This window comes from Oncorhynchus nerka, linkage group LG7 (assembly GCF_034236695.1).
Source record: "Oncorhynchus nerka isolate Pitt River linkage group LG7, Oner_Uvic_2.0, whole genome shotgun sequence".
In the NCBI taxonomy this organism is placed as follows: Eukaryota; Metazoa; Chordata; class Actinopteri; order Salmoniformes; family Salmonidae; genus Oncorhynchus; species Oncorhynchus nerka.
In genome coordinates, this window is record NC_088402.1 from 72,440,198 (window position 1) to 72,460,933 (window position 20,736).

Sequence of the window (20,736 nt, forward strand, 5' to 3'; positions counted from 1 at the left end):
TGATATCTGTATCAAACCCTATGAACTCTGATATTTTTATTAAAGAAAATGAACTCTGATGATATCTGTATCAAACACTATGAACTCTGATGATATTTGTATCAAACACTATGAACTCTGATGATATTTGTATCAAACACTATAACTCTGATGATATCTGCATAAAACACTGTAACTCTGATATCGGTTTCAAACACTATGAACTCTGATGATATCTGTATCAAACACTATGAACTCTGATGATATCTGTATCAAACACTATGAACTCTGATGATATCTGTATCAAACATATGAAATCTGCTGATATCTGTTTCAAACACTATGAACTCTGATGATATCTGTATCAAACACTATGAACTCTGATGATATCTGTATCTAACACTATGAACTCTGATGATATCTGTATCAAACATATGAAATCTGCTGATATCTGTATCAAACACTATGAACTCTGATGATATCTGTATCTAACCCTATGAACTCTGATATTTTTATTAAAGAAAATGAACTCTGCTGATATCTGTATCAAACACTATGAACTCTGATGATATCTGTATCTAACCCTATGAACTCTGATATTTTTATTAAAGAAAATGAACTCTGATGATATCTGTATCAAACCCTATGAACTCTGATATTTTTATTAAAGAAAATGAACTCTGATGATATCTGTATCAAACACTATGAACTCTGATGATATTTGTATCAAACACTATGAACTCTGATGATATTTGTATCAAACACTATAACTCTGATGATGATATCTGCATAAAACACTGTAACTCTGATATCGGTTTCAAACACTATGAACTCTGATGATATCTGTATCAAACACGATGAACTCTGATGATATCTGTATCAAACACTATGAACTCTGATGATATCTGTATCTAACACTATGAACTCTGATGATATCTGTATCAAACATATGAAATCTGCTGATATCTGTTTCAAACACTATGAACTCTGATGATATCTGTATCAAACATATGAACTCTGATGATATTTGTATTAAACACTATGAACTCTGATGATATTTGTATTAAACACTATGAACTCTGATGATATTTGTATCAAACACTATAACTCTGATGATATCTGCATAAAACACTGTAACTCTGATATCGGTTTCAAACACTATGAACTCTGATGATATCTGTATCAAACACGATGAACTCTGATGATATCTGTATCAAACACTATGAACTCTGATGATATCTGTATCTAACACTATGAACTCTGATGATATCTGTATCAAACATATGAAATCTGCTGATATCTGTTTCAAACACTATGAACTCTGATGATATCTGTATCAAACATATGAACTCTGATGATATTTGTATTAAACTATGAACTCTGATATATTTGTATTAAACACATGAACTCTGATGATACTCAAACACTATGAACTCTGATGATATCTGTATCAAACATATGAACTCTGATGATATTTGTATTAAACACTATGAACTCTGATGATATTTGTATTAAACATATGAACTCTGATGATATCTGTATCAAACACTATGAACTCTGATGATATCTGTATCAAACACTATGAACTCTGATGATATCTGTATCTAAACATATGAACTCTGATGATATCTGTATAAACACTATGAACTCTGATGATATCTGTATCAAACATATGAACTCTGATGATATCTGTATCAAACACTAACTCTGATGAACTCTGATGATATTTGAACTCTGATGATTAAACACTATGAACTCTGATGATATCTGTATCATACATTATGAACTCTGATGATATCTGTATCAAACATATGAACTCTGATGATATTTGTATTAAACACTATGAACTCTGATGATATCTGTATCAAACACTATGAACTCTGATGATATCTGTATCAAACACCATGAACTCTGATGATATCTGTATCAAACACTATGAACTCTGATATTTGTATTAAACACTATGAACTCTGATGATATTTGTTTTAAACACTATGAACTCTGATGATATCTGTATCAAACACTATGAACTCTGATGATATCTGTATCTAACACTATGAACTCTGATGATATCTGTATCTAACATATGAACTCTGATGATATCTGTATCAAACACTATGAACTCTGATGATATCTGTATCAAACATATGAACTCTGATGATATTTGTATTAAACACTATGAACTCTGATGATATTTGTATTAAACACTATGAACTCTGATGATATCTGTATCAAACACTATGAACTCTGATGATATCTGTATCAAACATATGAACTCTGATGATATTTGTATTCAACACTATGAACTCTGATGATATTTGTATTAAACACTATGAACTCTGATGATATATGTATCAAACACTATGAACTCTGATGATATCTGTATCAAACACTATGAACTCTGATGATATCTGTATCAAACACTATGAACTCTGATATTTGTATTAAACACTATGAACTCTGATGATATTTGTTTTAAACACTATGAACTCTGATGATATCTGTATCAAACACTATGAACTCTGATGATATCTGTATCTAACACTATGAACTCTGATGATATCTGTATCTAACATATGAACTCTGATGATATCTGTATCAAACACTATGAACTCTGATGATATCTGTATCAAACACTATGAACTCTGATGATATCTGTATCAAACATATGAACTCTGATGATATTTGTATTAAACACTATGAACTCTGATGATATTTGTATTAAACACTATGAACTCTGATGATATCTGTATCAAACACTATGAACTCTGATGATATCTGTATCAAACATATGAAATCTGCTGATATCTGTATCAAACACTATGAACTCTGATGATATCTGTATCAAACATATGAAATCTGCTGATATCTGTTTCAAACACTATGAACTCTGATGATATCTGTATCAAACATATGAACTCTGATGATATTTGTATTAAACACTATGAACTCTGATGATATTTGTATTAAACACTATGAACTCTGATGATATCTGTATCAAACACTATGAACTCTGATGATATCTGTATCAAACATATGAAATCTGCTGATATCTGTATCAAACTATGAACTCTGATGATATCTGTATCAAACACTATGAACTCTGATGATATCTGTATCAAACCCTATGAACTCTGATATTTTTATTAAAGAAAATGAACTCTGATGATATCTGTATCAAACACTATGAACTCTGATGATATTTGTATCAAACACTATGAACTCTGATGATATTTGTATCAAACACTATAACTCTGATGATATCTGCATAAAACACTGTAACTCTGATATCGGTTTCAAACACTATGAACACTGATGATATCTGTATCAAACACTATGAACTCTGATGATATCTGTATCAAACACTATGAACTCTGATGATATCTGTATCTAACACTATGAACTCTGATGATATCTGTATCAAACATATGAAATCTGCTGATATCTGTTTCAAACACTATGAACTCTGATGATATCTGTATCTAACACTATGAACTCTGATGATATCTGTATCAAACATATGAAATCTGCTGATATCTGTATCAAACACTATGAACTCTGATGATATCTGTATCTAACCCTATGAACTCTGATATTTTTATTAAAGAAAATGAACTCTGCTGATATCTGTATCAAACACTATGAACTCTGATGATATCTGTATCAAACACTATGAACTCTGATGATATCTGTATCTAACCCTATGAACTCTGATATTTTTATTAAAGAAAATGAACTCTGATGATATCTGTATCAAACCCTATGAACTCTGATATTTTTATTAAAGAAAATGAACTCTGATGATATCTCTATCAAACACTATGAACTCTGATGATATTTGTATCAAACACTATGAACTCTGATGATATTTGTATCAAACACTATAACTCTGATGATATCTGCATAAAACACTGTAACTCTGATATCGGTTTCAAACACTATGAACTCTGATGATATCTGTATCAAACACTATGAACTCTGATGATATCTGTATCAAACACTATGAACTCTGATGATATCTGTATCTAACACTATGAACTCTGATGATATCTGTATCAAACATATGAAATCTGCTGATATCTGTTTCAAACACTATGAACTCTGATGATATCTGTATCTAACACTATGAACTCTGATGATATCTGTATCAAACATATGAAATCTGCTGATATCTGTATCAAACACTATGAACTCTGATGATATCTGTATCTAACCCTATGAACTCTGATATTTTTATTAAAGAAAATGAACTCTGCTGATATCTGTATCAAACACTATGAACTCTGATGATATCTGTATCAAACACTATGAACTCTGATGATATCTGTATCTAACCCTATGAACTCTGATATTTTTATTAAAGAAAATGAACTCTGATGATATCTGTATCAAACCCTATGAACTCTGATATTTTTATTAAAGAAAATGAACTCTGATGATATCTGTATCAAACACTATGAACTCTGATGATATTTGTATCAAACACTATGAACTCTGATGATATTTGTATCAAACACTATAACTCTGATGATATCTGCATAAAACACTGTAACTCTGATATCGGTTTCAAACACTATGAACTCTGATGATATCTGTATCAAACACTATGAACTCTGATGATATCTGTATCAAACACTATGAACTCTGATGATATCTGTATCTAACACTATGAACTCTGATGATATCTGTATCAAACACTATGAACTCTGATGATATCTGTATCAAACACTATGAACTCTGATGATATCTGTATCTAACCCTATGAACTCTGATATTTTTATTAAAGAAAATGAACTCTGATGATATCTGTATCAAACCCTATGAACTCTGATATTTTTATTAAAGAAAATGAACTCTGATGATATCTCTATCAAACACTATGAACTCTGATGATATTTGTATCAAACACTATGAACTCTGATGATATTTGTATCAAACACTATAACTCTGATGATATCTGCATAAAACACTGTAACTCTGATATCGGTTTCAAACACTATGAACTCTGATGATATCTGTATCAAACACTATGAACTCTGATGATATCTGTATCAAACACTATGAACTCTGATGATATCTGTATCTAACACTATGAACTCTGATGATATCTGTATCAAACATATGAAATCTGCTGATATCTGTTTCAAACACTATGAACTCTGATGATATCTGTATCTAACACTATGAACTCTGATGATATCTGTATCAAACATATGAAATCTGCTGATATCTGTATCAAACACTATGAACTCTGATGATATCTGTATCTAACCCTATGAACTCTGATATTTTTATTAAAGAAAATGAACTCTGCTGATATCTGTATCAAACACGTTGAACTCTGATGATATCTGTATCAAACACTATGAACTCTGATGATATCTGTATCTAACCCTATGAACTCTGATATTTTTATTAAAGAAAATGAACTCTGATGATATCTGTATCAAACCCTATGAACTCTGATATTTTTATTAAAGAAAATGAACTCTGATGATATCTGTATCAAACACTATGAACTCTGATGATATTTGTATCAAACACTATGAACTCTGATGATATTTGTATCAAACACTATAACTCTGATGATATCTGCATAAAACACTGTAACTCTGATATCGGTTTCAAACACTATGAACTCTGATGATATCTGTATCAAACACTATGAACTCTGATGATATCTGTATCTAACACTATGAACTCTGATGATATCTGTATCAAACATATGAAATCTGCTGATATCTGTTTCAAACACTATGAACTCTGATGATATCTGTATCAAACACTATGAACTCTGATGATATCTGTATCTAACACTATGAACTCTGATGATATCTGTATCAAACATATGAAATCTGCTGATATCTGTATCAAACACTATGAACTCTGATGATATCTGTATCTAACCCTATGAACTCTGATATTTTTATTAAAGAAAATGAACTCTGATGATATCTGTATCAAACACTATGAACTCTGATGATATCTGTATCTAACATATGAACTCTGATGATATTTGTATTAAACACTATGAACTCTGATGATATTTGTATTAAACACTATGAACTCTGATGATATCTGTATCAAACACTATGAACTCTGATGATATCTGTATCTAACACTATGAACTCTGATGATATCTGTATCTAACATATGAACTCTGATGATATCTGTATCAAACACTATGAACTCTGATGATATCTGTATCAAACATATGAACTCTGATGATATTTGTATTAAACACTATGAACTCTGATGATATTTGTATTAAACACTATGAACTCTGATGATATCTGTATCATACACTATGAACTCTGATGATATCTGTATCAAACATATGAACTCTGATGATATCTGTATCAAACACTATGAACTCTGATGATATCTGTATCTAACCCTATGAACTCTGATATTTTTATTAAAGAAAATGAACTCTGATGATATCTGTATCAAACCCTATGAACTCTGATATTTTTATTAAAGAAAATGAACTCTGATGATATCTGTATCAAACACTATGAACTCTGATGATATTTGTATCAAACACTATGAACTCTGATGATATTTGTATCAAACACTATAACTCTGATGATATCTGCATAAAACACTGTAACTCTGATATCGGTTTCAAACACTATGAACTCTGATGATATCTGTATCAAACACTATGAACTCTGATGATATCTGTATCAAACACTATGAACTCTGATGATATCTGTATCTAACACTATGAACTCTGATGATATCTGTATCAAACATATGAAATCTGCTGATATCTGTTTCAAACACTATGAACTCTGATGATATCTGTATCAAACACTATGAACTCTGATGATATCTGTATCTAACACTATGAACTCTGATGATATCTGTATCAAACATATGAAATCTGCTGATATCTGTATCAAACACTATGAACTCTGATGATATCTGTATCTAACCCTATGAACTCTGATATTTTTATTAAAGAAAATGAACTCTGCTGATATCTGTATCAAACACTATGAACTCTGATGATATCTGTATCTAACCCTATGAACTCTGATATTTTTATTAAAGAAAATGAACTCTGATGATATCTGTATCAAACCCTATGAACTCTGATATTTTTATTAAAGAAAATGAACTCTGATGATATCTGTATCAAACACTATGAACTCTGATGATATTTGTATCAAACACTATGAACTCTGATGATATTTGTATCAAACACTATAACTCTGATGATATCTGCATAAAACACTGTAACTCTGATATCGGTTTCAAACACTATGAACTCTGATGATATCTGTATCAAACACGATGAACTCTGATGATATCTGTATCAAACACTATGAACTCTGATGATATCTGTATCTAACACTATGAACTCTGATGATATCTGTATCAAACATATGAAATCTGCTGATATCTGTTTCAAACACTATGAACTCTGATGATATCTGTATCAAACATATGAACTCTGATGATATTTGTATTAAACACTATGAACTCTGATGATATTTGTATTAAACACTATGAACTCTGATGATATTTGTATCAAACACTATAACTCTGATGATATCTGCATAAAACACTGTAACTCTGATATCGGTTTCAAACACTATGAACTCTGATGATATCTGTATCAAACACGATGAACTCTGATGATATCTGTATCAAACACTATGAACTCTGATGATATCTGTATCTAACACTATGAACTCTGATGATATCTGTATCAAACATATGAAATCTGCTGATATCTGTTTCAAACACTATGAACTCTGATGATATCTGTATCAAACATATGAACTCTGATGATATTTGTATTAAACACTATGAACTCTGATGATATTTGTATTAAACACTATGAACTCTGATGATATCTGTATCAAACACTATGAACTCTGATGATATCTGTATCAAACATATGAAATCTGCTGATATCTGTATCAAACACTATGAACTCTGATGATATCTGTATCAAACACTATGAACTCTGATGATATCTGTATCAAACCCTATGAACTCTGATATTTTTATTAAAGAAAATGAACTCTGATGATATCTGTATCAAACACTATAACTCTGATGATATCTGCATAAAACACTGTAACTCTGATATCGGTTTCAAACACTATGAACTCTGATGATATCTGTATCAAACACTATGAACTCTGATGATATCTGTATCAAACACTATGAACTCTGATGATATCTGTATCAAACACTATGAACTCTGATGATATCTGTATCAAACACTATGAACTCTGATGATATCTGTATCAAACACTATGAACTCTGATGATATCTGTATCTAACACTATGAACTCTGATGATATCTGTATCAAACACTATGAACTCTGATGATATCTGTATCTAACACTATGAACTCTGATGATATCTGTATCAAACATATGAAATCTGCTGATATCTGTATCAAACACTATGAACTCTGATGATATCTGTATCAAACACTATGAACTCTGATGATATCTGTATCAAACACTATGAACTCTGATGATATCTGTATCTAACACTATGAACTCTGATGATATCTGTATCAAACACTATGAACTCTGATGATATCTGTATCTAACACTATGAACTCTGATGATATCTGTATCAAACATATGAAATCTGCTGATATCTGTATCAAACACTATGAACTCTGATGATATCTGTATCTAACCCTATGAACTCTGATATTTTTATTAAAGAAAATGAACTCTGATGATATCTGTATCAAACACTATGAACTCTGATGATATCTGTATCTAACATATGAACTCTGATGATATTTGTATTAAACACTATGAACTCTGATGATATTTGTATCAAACACTATGAACTCTGATGATATTTGTATCAAACACTATAACTCTGATGATATCTGCATAAAACACTGTAACGCTGATATCGGTTTCAAACACTATGAACTCTGATGATATCTGTATCAAACACGATGAACTCTGATGATATCTGTATCAAACACTATGAACTCTGATGATATCTGTATCTAACACTATGAACTCTGATGATATCTGTATCAAACATATGAACTCTGATGATATTTGTATTAAACACTATGAACTCTGATGATATTTGTATTAAACACTATGAACTCTGATGATATTTGTATCAAACACTATAACTCTGATGATATCTGCATAAAACACTGTAACTCTGATATCGGTTTCAAACACTATGAACTCTGATGATATCTGTATCAAACACGATGAACTCTGATGATATCTGTATCAAACACTATGAACTCTGATGATATCTGTATCAAACATATGAAATCTGCTGATATCTGTTTCAAACACTATGAACTCTGATGATATCTGTATCAAACATATGAACTCTGATGATATTTGTATTAAACACTATGAACTCTGATGATATTTGTATTAAACACTATGAACTCTGATGATATCTGTATCAAACACTATGAACTCTGATGATATCTGTATCAAACACTATGAACTCTGATGATATCTGTATCAAACACTATGAACTCTGATGATATCTGTAGAGTTCATAGTGTTAGATACAGATATCATCAGAGTTCATAGTGTTTGATACAGATATCATCAGAGTTCCCAAACCCTATGAACTCTGATATTTTTATTAAAGAAAATGAACTCTGATGATATCTGTATCAAACCCTATGAACTCTGATATTTTTATTAAAGAAAATGAACTCTGATGATATCTGTATCAAACACTATGAACTCTGATGATATTTGTATCAAACACTATGAACTCTGATGATATTTGTATCAAACACTATAACTCTGATGATATCTGCATAAAACACTGTAACTCTGATATCGGTTTCAAACACTATGAACTCTGATGATATCTGTATCAAACACTATGAACTCTGATGATATCTGTATCAAACACTATGAACTCTGATGATATCTGTATCTAACACTATGAACTCTGATGATATCTGTATCAAACATATGAAATCTGCTGATATCTGTTTCAAACACTATGAACTCTGATGATATCTGTATCTAACACTATGAACTCTGATGATATCTGTATCAAACATATGAAATCTGCTGATATCTGTATCAAACACTATGAACTCTGATGATATCTGTATCTAACCCTATGAACTCTGATATTTTTATTAAAGAAAATGAACTCTGCTGATATCTGTATCAAACCCTATGAACTCTGATATTTTTATTAAAGAAAATGAACTCTGATGATATCTGTATCAAACACTATGAACTCTGATGATATTTGTATCAAACACTATGAACTCTGATGATATTTGTATCAAACACTATAACTCTGATGATATCTGCATAAAACACTGTAACTCTGATATCGGTTTCAAACACTATGAACTCTGATGATATCTGTATCAAACACTATGAACTCTGATGATATCTGTATCAAACACTATGAACTCTGATGATATCTGTATCTAACACTATGAACTCTGATGATATCTGTATCAAACATATGAAATCTGCTGATATCTGTTTCAAACACTATGAACTCTGATGATATCTGTATCTAACACTATGAACTCTGATGATATCTGTATCAAACATATGAAATCTGCTGATATCTGTATCAAACACTATGAACTCTGATGATATCTGTATCTAACCCTATGAACTCTGATATTTTTATTAAAGAAAATGAACTCTGCTGATATCTGTATCAAACACTATGAACTCTGATGATATCTGTATCAAACACTATGAACTCTGATGATATCTGTATCTAACCCTATGAACTCTGATATTTTTATTAAAGAAAATGAACTCTGATGATATCTGTATCAAACCCTATGAACTCTGATATTTTTATTAAAGAAAATGAACTCTGATGATATCTGTATCAAACACTATGAACTCTGATGATATTTGTATCAAACACTATGAACTCTGATGATATTTGTATCAAACACTATAACTCTGATGATATCTGCATAAAACACTGTAACTCTGATATCGGTTTCAAACACTATGAACTCTGATGATATCTGTATCAAACACTATGAACTCTGATGATATCTGTATCAAACACTATGAACTCTGATGATATCTGTATCTAACACTATGAACTCTGATGATATCTGTATCAAACATATGAAATCTGCTGATATCTGTTTCAAACACTATGAACTCTGATGATATCTGTATCTAACACTATGAACTCTGATGATATCTGTATCAAACATATGAAATCTGCTGATATCTGTATCAAACACTATGAACTCTGATGATATCTGTATCTAACCCTATGAACTCTGATATTTTTATTAAAGAAAATGAACTCTGATGATATCTGTATCAAACACTATGAACTCTGATGATATCTGTATCTAACATATGAACTCTGATGATATTTGTATTAAACACTATGAACTCTGATGATATCTGTATCAAACACTATGAACTCTGATGATATCTGTATCTAACACTATGAACTCTGATGATATCTGTATCTAACATATGAACTCTGATGATATCTGTATCAAACACTATGAACTCTGATGATATCTGTATCAAACATATGAACTCTGATGATATTTGTATTAAACACTATGAACTCTGATGATATTTGTATTAAACACTATGAACTCTGATGATATCTGTATCAAACATATGAACTCTGATGATATCTGTATCTAACACTATGAACTCTGATGATATCTGTATCTAACATATGAACTCTGATGATATCTGTATCAAACACTATGAACTCTGATGATATCTGTATCAAACATATGAACTCTGAGAATATTTGTATTAAACACTATGAACTCTGATGATATTTGTATTAAACACTATGAACTCTGATGATATCTGTATCAAACACTATGAACTCTGATGATATCTGTATCAAACACTATGAACTCTGATGATATTTGTATTAAACACTATGAACTCTGATGATATCTGTATCAAACACTATGAACTCTGATGATATCTGTATCAAACATATGAAATCTGCTGATATCTGTATCAAACACTATGAACTCTGATGATATCTGTATCTAACCCTATGAACTCTGATATTTTTATTAAAGAAAATTAACTCTGATGATATCTGTATCAAACCCTATGAACTCTGATATTTTTATTAAAGAAAATGAACTCTGATGATATCTGTATCAAACACTATGAACTCTGATGATATTTGTATCAAACACTATGAACTCTGATGATATTTGTATCAAACACTATAACTCTGATGATATCTGCATAAAACACTGTAACTCTGATATCGGTTTCAAACACTATGAACTCTGATGATATCTGTATCAAACACTATGAACTCTGATGATATCTGTATCAAACACTATGAACTCTGATGATATCTGTATCAAACACTATGAACTCTGATGATATCTGTATCTAACACTATGAACTCTGATGATATCTGTATCAAACACTATGAACTCTGATGATATCTGTATCAAACCCTATGAACTCTGATATTTTTATTAAAGAAAATGAACTCTGATGATATTTTATCAAACACTATGAACTCTGATGATATCTGTATCAAACACTATGAACTCTGATGATATTTGTATTAAACATATGAACTCTGATGATATTTGTATTAAACACTATGAACTCTGATGATATTTGTATCAAACACTATGAACTCTGATGATATCTGTATCAAACACTATGAACTCTGATGATATCTGTATCTAACACTATGAACTCTGATGATATCTGTATCAAACACTATGAACTCTGATGATATCTGTATCAAACACTATGAACTCTGATGATATCTGTATTAAACACTATGAACTCTGATGATATTTGTATTAAACACTATGAACTCTGATGATATCTGTATCAAACACTATGAACTCTGATGATATCTGTATCAAACACTATGAACTCTGATGATATTTGTATTAAACATATGAACTCTGATGATATTTGTATTAAACACTATGAACTCTGATGATATCTGTATCAAACACTATGAACTCTGATGATATCTGTATCAAACACTATGAACTCTGATGATATCTGTATCAAACACTATGAACTCTGATATTTGATTAAACACTCTCTGATGATATTTGTATTAAACACTATGAACTCTGATGATATCTGTATCAAACACTATGAACTCTGATGATATCTGTATCTAACACTATGAACTCTGATGATATCTGTATCTAACATATGAACTCTGATGATATCTGTATCAAACACTATGAACTCTGATGATATCTGTATCAAACATATGAACTCTGATGATATTTGTATTAAACACTATGAACTCTGATGATATTTGTATTAAACACTATGAACTCTGATGATATCTGTATCATACACTATGAACTCTGATGATATCTGTATCAAACATATGAACTCTGATGATATTTGTATTAAACACTATGAACTCTGATGATATTTGTATTAAACACTATGAACTCTGATGATATCTGTATCAAACACTATGAACTCTGATGATATCTGTATCAAACACAATGAACTCTGATGATATCTGTATCAAACACTATGAACTCTGATATTTGTATTAAACACTATGAACTCTGATGATATTTGTATTAAACACTATGAACTCTGATGATATCTGTATCAAACACTATGAACTCTGATGATATCTGTATCTAACACTATGAACTCTGATGATATCTGTATCTAACATATGAACTCTGATGATATCTGTATCAAACACTATGAACTCTGATGATATCTGTATCAAACATATGAACTCTGATGATATTTGTATTAAACACTATGAACTCTGATGATATCTGTATCAAACACTATGAACTCTGATGATATCTGTATCAAACATATGAAATCTGCTGATATCTGTATCAAACACTATGAACTCTGATGATATCTGTATCAAACACTATGAACTCTGATGATATCTGTATCTAACCCTATGAACTCTGATATTTTTATTAAAGAAAATGAACTCTGATGATATCTGTATCAAACCCTATGAACTCTGATATTTTTATTAAAGAAAATGAACTCTGATGATATCTGTATCAAACACTATGAACTCTGATGATATCTGTATCAAACATATGAACTCTGATGATATTTGTATTAAACACTATGAACTCTGATGATATCTGTATCAAACACTATGAACTCTGATGATATCTGTATCAAACATATGAAATCTGCTGATATCTGTATCAAACACTATGAACTCTGATGATATCTGTATCAAACACTATAACTCTGATGATATCTGCATAAAACACTGTAACTCTGATATCGGTTTCAAACACTATAAACTCTGATGATATCTGTATCAAACACTATGAACTCTGATGATATCTGTATCAAACACTATGAACTCTGATGATATCTGTATCTAACACTATGAACTCTATCTGTATCTAATATGAACTCTGATCAAACACTATGAACTCTGATGATATCTGTACATATGAACTCTGATGATATCTGTATCAAACACTATGAACTCTGATGATATCTGTATCTAACCCTATGAACTCTGATATTTTTATTAAAGAAAATGAACTCTGATGATATCTGTATCAAACCCTATGAACTCTGATATTTTTATTAAAGAAAATGAACTCTGATGATATCTGTATCAAACACTATGAACTCTGATGATATTTGTATCTAACACTATGAACTCTGATATTTGTATTAAACAAAATGAACTCTGATGATATCTGTATCAAACACTATGAACTCTGATGATATTTGTATCAAACACTATGAACTCTGATGATATCTGTATCAAACATATGAAATCTGCTGATATCTGTATCAAACACTATGAACCCTGATGATATCTGTATCAAACACTATGAACTCTGATGATATCTGTATCTAACCCTATGAACTCTGATATTTTTATTAAAGAAAATGAACTCTGATGATATCTGTATCAAACACTATGAACTCTGATGATATCTGTATCAAACACTATGAACTCTGATGATATCTGTATCAAACACTATGAACTCTGATGATATCTGTATCAAACATATGAACTCTGATGATATTTGTATCAAACACTATGAACTCTGATGATATTTGTATTAAACACTATGAACTCTGATGATATCTGTATCAAACACTATGAACTCTGATGATATCTGTATCAAACACTATGAACTCTGATGATATCTGTATCAAACATATGAACTCTGATGATATTTGTATCAAACACTATGAACTCTGATGATATTTGTATTAAACACTATGAACTCTGATGATATCTGTATCAAACACTATGAACTCTGATGATATCTGTATCAAACACTATGAACTCTGATGATATCTGTATCAAACATATGAACTCTGATGATATTTGTATCAAACATATGAATTCTGATGATATTTGTATCAAACATATGAACTCTGATGATATTTAGTAGAAAAAAAGAGTCAGAGAGAAAAGAGACACATTAAAAGGGGAAAGCCGTACCCATGTTGAGTGTGACAGTGATGATGTTTAGACTCATTGTGGAATCGGTGATGCTGCTGAAAGACGAAGACTGGAAAGGAGGGAGGCAGATAAAACAGTCACAAAGATATTCACATAACCATTGTGGTTATTTCTTTTTCACAGGCACATGGTATGTAGGAAAACCTGTGAGGGGAACTCACCCTGTCTATTTTGGCCACTTTGTGCCTCCGTCTGCGGCGTTTATGTCTGCGCATCAGCTGAGAGGACGAGCTCTGTTCTGTGGAGCTGCTGAGTCTGAGACACAATTCATCTCAATACAATATACATTGGTCCATGATACAGAAACAAGGGAAACCCTGAAGAAGACACTGTGTGCTAAAACACGGGTGTTTAATAAACATTCAATATCTGAGAGCATATATAGAGTGTGCAACTATCTTTCTCTGTACATAACAGTACCCAGCCCCACCACACAACATACACTGCAGGTTGTGAGCAGCACAGGGTCAGCCGCAGGGCAGCACCCCTGGAGCAGGAAAGGGGAAGAGGTGAGAGGGGATATGGTGATTGATTTAGTAAAGAACCACCGATGAAAAGAGAGGAAGATGACATACAGAGAGCGAGAGAAAGAGGGAGTATCTACCTGCTAGCGTCCTCATCTTCCTCACTGTCGACGAAGGAGCTGGACTCTAGCTCACTGCTCATTACTGAGGCACTGTCATAGCCCATGGCGGAGTCCCTTGCTGTGCGCTCCGACTTAGAGTGGCCGTTGATTCGAGGGACTGTTGATACGAGGGACAAAACAACAGGTCAGATATCAACAGTCAGATATCAACAGAACTAATGTTAACACTTGGATAGAAGGCCACATGAACATCTTTGACGCATGTGTCACTCCACGGTGGTCTTCTGTAGCTCAGTTAGAAGAGCAAGGCTCTTGCAACACCATGATAGTGGGTTCTAATCCCAGGACCACCAATACGTAAAAAATGTACGCTCGCAAGACTGTTAGACGCTTTGGATAAAAGAGTCAGCTGAATGGCATACTTTACATCATGACACAGTGAAAGACAACTCAGAGCTGAATGAGCTGATATCAGAGACCAACTGGGCCAAGGAAGCATTTACTAGTGATTCACTATTACAGAAGGAAGCCCAGTGGCAAACATGGCTTCGTACCTTACTGTATGTGATGGTATGGTAAACATGGCTTCGTACCTTACTGTATGTGATGGTATGGTAAACATGGCATCGTACCTTACTGTATGTGATGGTATGGTAAACATGGGATCGTACCTTACTGTATTTGATGGTATGGTAAACATGGCATCGTACCTTACTGTATGTGATGATATGGTAAACATGGCATCGTACCTTACTGTATGTGATGGTATGGTAACATGGCATCGTACCTTAGTGTATGTGATGGTATGGTAAACATGGCTTCGTACCTTACTGTATGTGATGGTATGGCAAACATGGCCTCGTACCTTACTGTATGTGATGGTATGGTAAACATGGCCTCGTACCTTACTGTATGTGATGGTATGGTAAACATGGCCTCGTACCTTACTGTATGTGATGGTATGGTAAACATGGCCTCGTACCTTACTGTATGTGATGGTATGGTAAACATGGCCTCGTACCTTACTGTATGTGATGGTATGGTAAACATGGCATCGTACCTTACTGTATGTGATGGTATGGTAAACATGGCCTCGTACCTTACTGTATGTGATGGTATGGTAAACATGGCCTCGTACCTTACTGTATGTGATGGTATGGTAAACATGGCCTCGTACCTTACTGTATGTGATGGTATGGTAAACATGGCCTCGTACCTTACTGTATGTGATGGTATGGTAAACATGGCCTCGTACCTTACTGTATGTGATGGTATGGTAAACATGGCCTCGTACCTTACTGTATGTGATGGTATGGTAAACAAAGGTTTCAGTGGACTTGTGAATAACATCTTTATGCAGTGTATCATCAAATGTGATACCATAGACTTTAGTTAATGTATTATCAGTTGGTAGTATAAAATAAGAGCTACCTCTGATCTACCAAAACAATAACATCAGTGTCCCCAATTCCCAACACCTCTCTCCCACATCTACCCCCAATACATACAGTGGCAGGGGAGGGGACCTGTCTCAGCAGGGTGACAGCGGATTGGCTGGAAGGCTCTGGCAAAACGGCGAGGGCGTGGCTGACCCTGCGTTCTCTGCGAGCGACCAAAACATTCCAATAATGTGGTGGTGCCCATTACTGACTCAGCCCAAAGTGTGTGCACGCACACACACACACACACACACACATACACTCACACGCACCACATACACACACCACATACACACACCACATACACACACAAATAAACAGCAGAGCTGTATGTCTCAGGTGCAAAACTGAGACTGTCTGGTGTCTGTGTTGTGCTCTGTCCCCTCTCTCCCAGCTCCTGTCTGTCTCTCAACTCCTGTGAGAAGGACCAGGTTCTCTGCCCAATGACAGGCTGCTGGCAGGCAGACTCCAATCCTTATCTACAATGAAGGCAGTGGAAAAAGACCAAAAATAAATAGTGAATTTGGAGAAAGATACTGTGAAACGAAGAGAGATAACACAATCACTCAACATAATCACAGTCAATGGCAGGTGTCTCACAGTGAGGGATCTTGACTTATTCAATTCTACAAATGTCTGACTCTTTTTTATTTTTTATTTCACCTCTTATTTAACCAGGTAGGCTAGTTGAGAACAAGTTCTCATTTACAACTGCGACCTGGCCAAGATAAAGCATAGCAGTGTGAACAGACAACACAGAGTTACACATGGAGTAAACAATAAACAAGTCAATAACACAGTAGAAAAAAGAAAAAAAAGAGTCTATATACATTGTATGCAAAAGGCATGAGGAGGTAGGCGAATAATTACAATTTAGCAGATTAACACTGGAGTGACTCTTACAGTCATGGGCACTGTGGTTGGCATACACCCGATTCATTGACATGTCATCTACTACTATACTCATTGACCAAACAATAGAAAACCAATAAATCAAACCTATTCTATTTTGGGACACTGTGCTGTGAACTATAAGCCTTCAGTGCCAAAGCTGCCTTCTATCCTCCATTACTCAGATTGGATCAGGATTTTTTTCATGGCATGATTTTAGAGCCATAAAGAGGGATTGGAATGTCATACGTTATCTGCTAAAATGAAGGTATTACGGTATGATAAGGTGGGTGATTATGTAGGATATAATAAACCATTAGGATCGCTATCTACTAGACTGTCTAAAAAACATTCACTTAGGCTACTCCATTCACAAAACAGTCAAACTCTTCAATAGAATGTAGTCTACACAATAGGAAAATAAATACTTGCATGAGCACAAAAGATGTCTATAATAAAAAATGTCAGCGGCTGGATGATGATAATATTAGTTACTTCCTCGTTCAGCCATATCTAGAATGGATTTCTTTACTAGTATTGCAAAATATAAAATAGTGAAAATGATAGATCACATAATAGTCGGTAGGCTACAGATTGCCTTTGAATTTAGGTTAGAAGGTTAGACAAGAACCTGCATTAACCTAAAATAAAGGACCTAAATCATTTACTTCCATCACACGTATCTACCATTTAACAGCCAGTGGACTACAAACTACCCTATACAGCAATTCCATTAGCAAATTGTATTATCTTACCTCAACCGCGGGAGAGTCAGATCAGAGAGCCAGTGGTCTCCTGCGACGCACTGAGAAACAGAACGATTTGGTAGCGCGAAAATACTACCCCGCACTCCCATCCCATGGCACACGACTGAATGTCTGATAATCTCTCTCTGACCTATCAGAGAACTGCATTCCAAAGCGCGGAGAGATTTCCCAGCATTTGATGGGATTTTATATGATGCACGAGCATATCTCTAACCGCCACAGGTGATGGTGCCATCAGGTGATGGTGCCATCAGGTGATGGTGCCATCAGGTGATGGTGCCATCAGGTGATTAACAGTGCCAAAGCCTCTCAGAAGCACGAAGCTCATGCTCTCCCTTCATCACAATACACTTCACAAAATAGCAAATCTTTAAATGAAAATGTTTTGCTAAACACTAGGTTCCAAGCATCTTAAACATTTAGGAATGCTCATTTGACCTCAATACATTTGAACTGAATATAAATATTCTGGATTATTGCTGCCTACATTTTGATTAGGCTATTATACAGTGATTCGTAAAACCACTCTGGAGTCAATACACCTATTGTAGGTGTCATAACAGTCCTGCCAAAGCCACAGCGTGATAAAGCCAGACAGACAGACAGACAGACAGACAGACAGACAGGGGGTCTCAGTTCGCCTACTACCCCCCTCATCTCCCAGTGCAGGTAGCACAGTTAAAAGGCTTGTGGCCCTGAAACAGATCCTCTCCCATACCTCCACAGTGTCCTGTGGGCTCAGTCTCCAGCTGTCCACTCTCCTCACCCTGTCAAACACTGCATTATTCATCCATTCATTCTCACATACCTACAGCCAGAAACGAGAGAACAAGAGATATGTTTACCTCTGTTAAAACACTGATTCACCCTGCTCAGTTCATTGTAAAGCAGGCTGCATTCACACAGACACAGTGGCACTTAAAGAAAGAGGGGAATTCCTGCTATATGACTGCTGCAGTGCCAGGCAGGATAACATTACATGTCGCTGGATGGACATGGGCCTTTAAGTCAAGGACACAGATTGAATGACCACAATTGGCATTGTAGCGCTCTAAACAAATAAAGCCTGAATTTGATTATATTGAGCAGTGTAGGGCAGAGTTTTATGAGCCATGAAGCAGTGTGTTCACCATGAGGGACATGCCCTGTTCCCTGACACTCTCATTTAATTAGCACTAAATAACTAGCAGGCCGGCAGGCAATGAAACCAGATGGAAGGAGGGGTGGAAGAGGGAGAGAGAGAGAGAGAGAGAGAGAGAGAGAGAGAGAGAGAGAGAGAGAGAGAGACAGAGAGAGAGACAGAGAGAGAGAGAGAGAGAGAGAGAGAGAGAGAGAGAGAGAGAGAGAGATTATTACTCCTTCAACAGAGGGGCTGCTACTGGCTGATATTTCTAGAGGGCCACAGGGACATGACACACAGCCCTATTTTCACTTTCTCAAATCAGAACTTAACAGCGTGGCTAGAAAGACAAAGGTTGTAGTGAGAGGAGAAGAGATAGGTTACATGATTCCAGCTCTGTAGTTTGTTTCCCAGTAGGACAGCAGGTACACACATGTACACACATGCCCCTGCATTACACATAGCCTTTACAGCTCTCTCGTCTCT

At 33.7% G+C, this 20,736-nt stretch overlaps 1 pseudogene; it reads right to left on the reverse strand.

Annotated features, from left to right (window-relative positions):
• Positions 1-20,736, reverse strand: part of LOC115115029 (segment polarity protein dishevelled homolog DVL-1-like) — a 127,043-nt pseudogene that overhangs the window by 49,669 nt on the left and 56,638 nt on the right.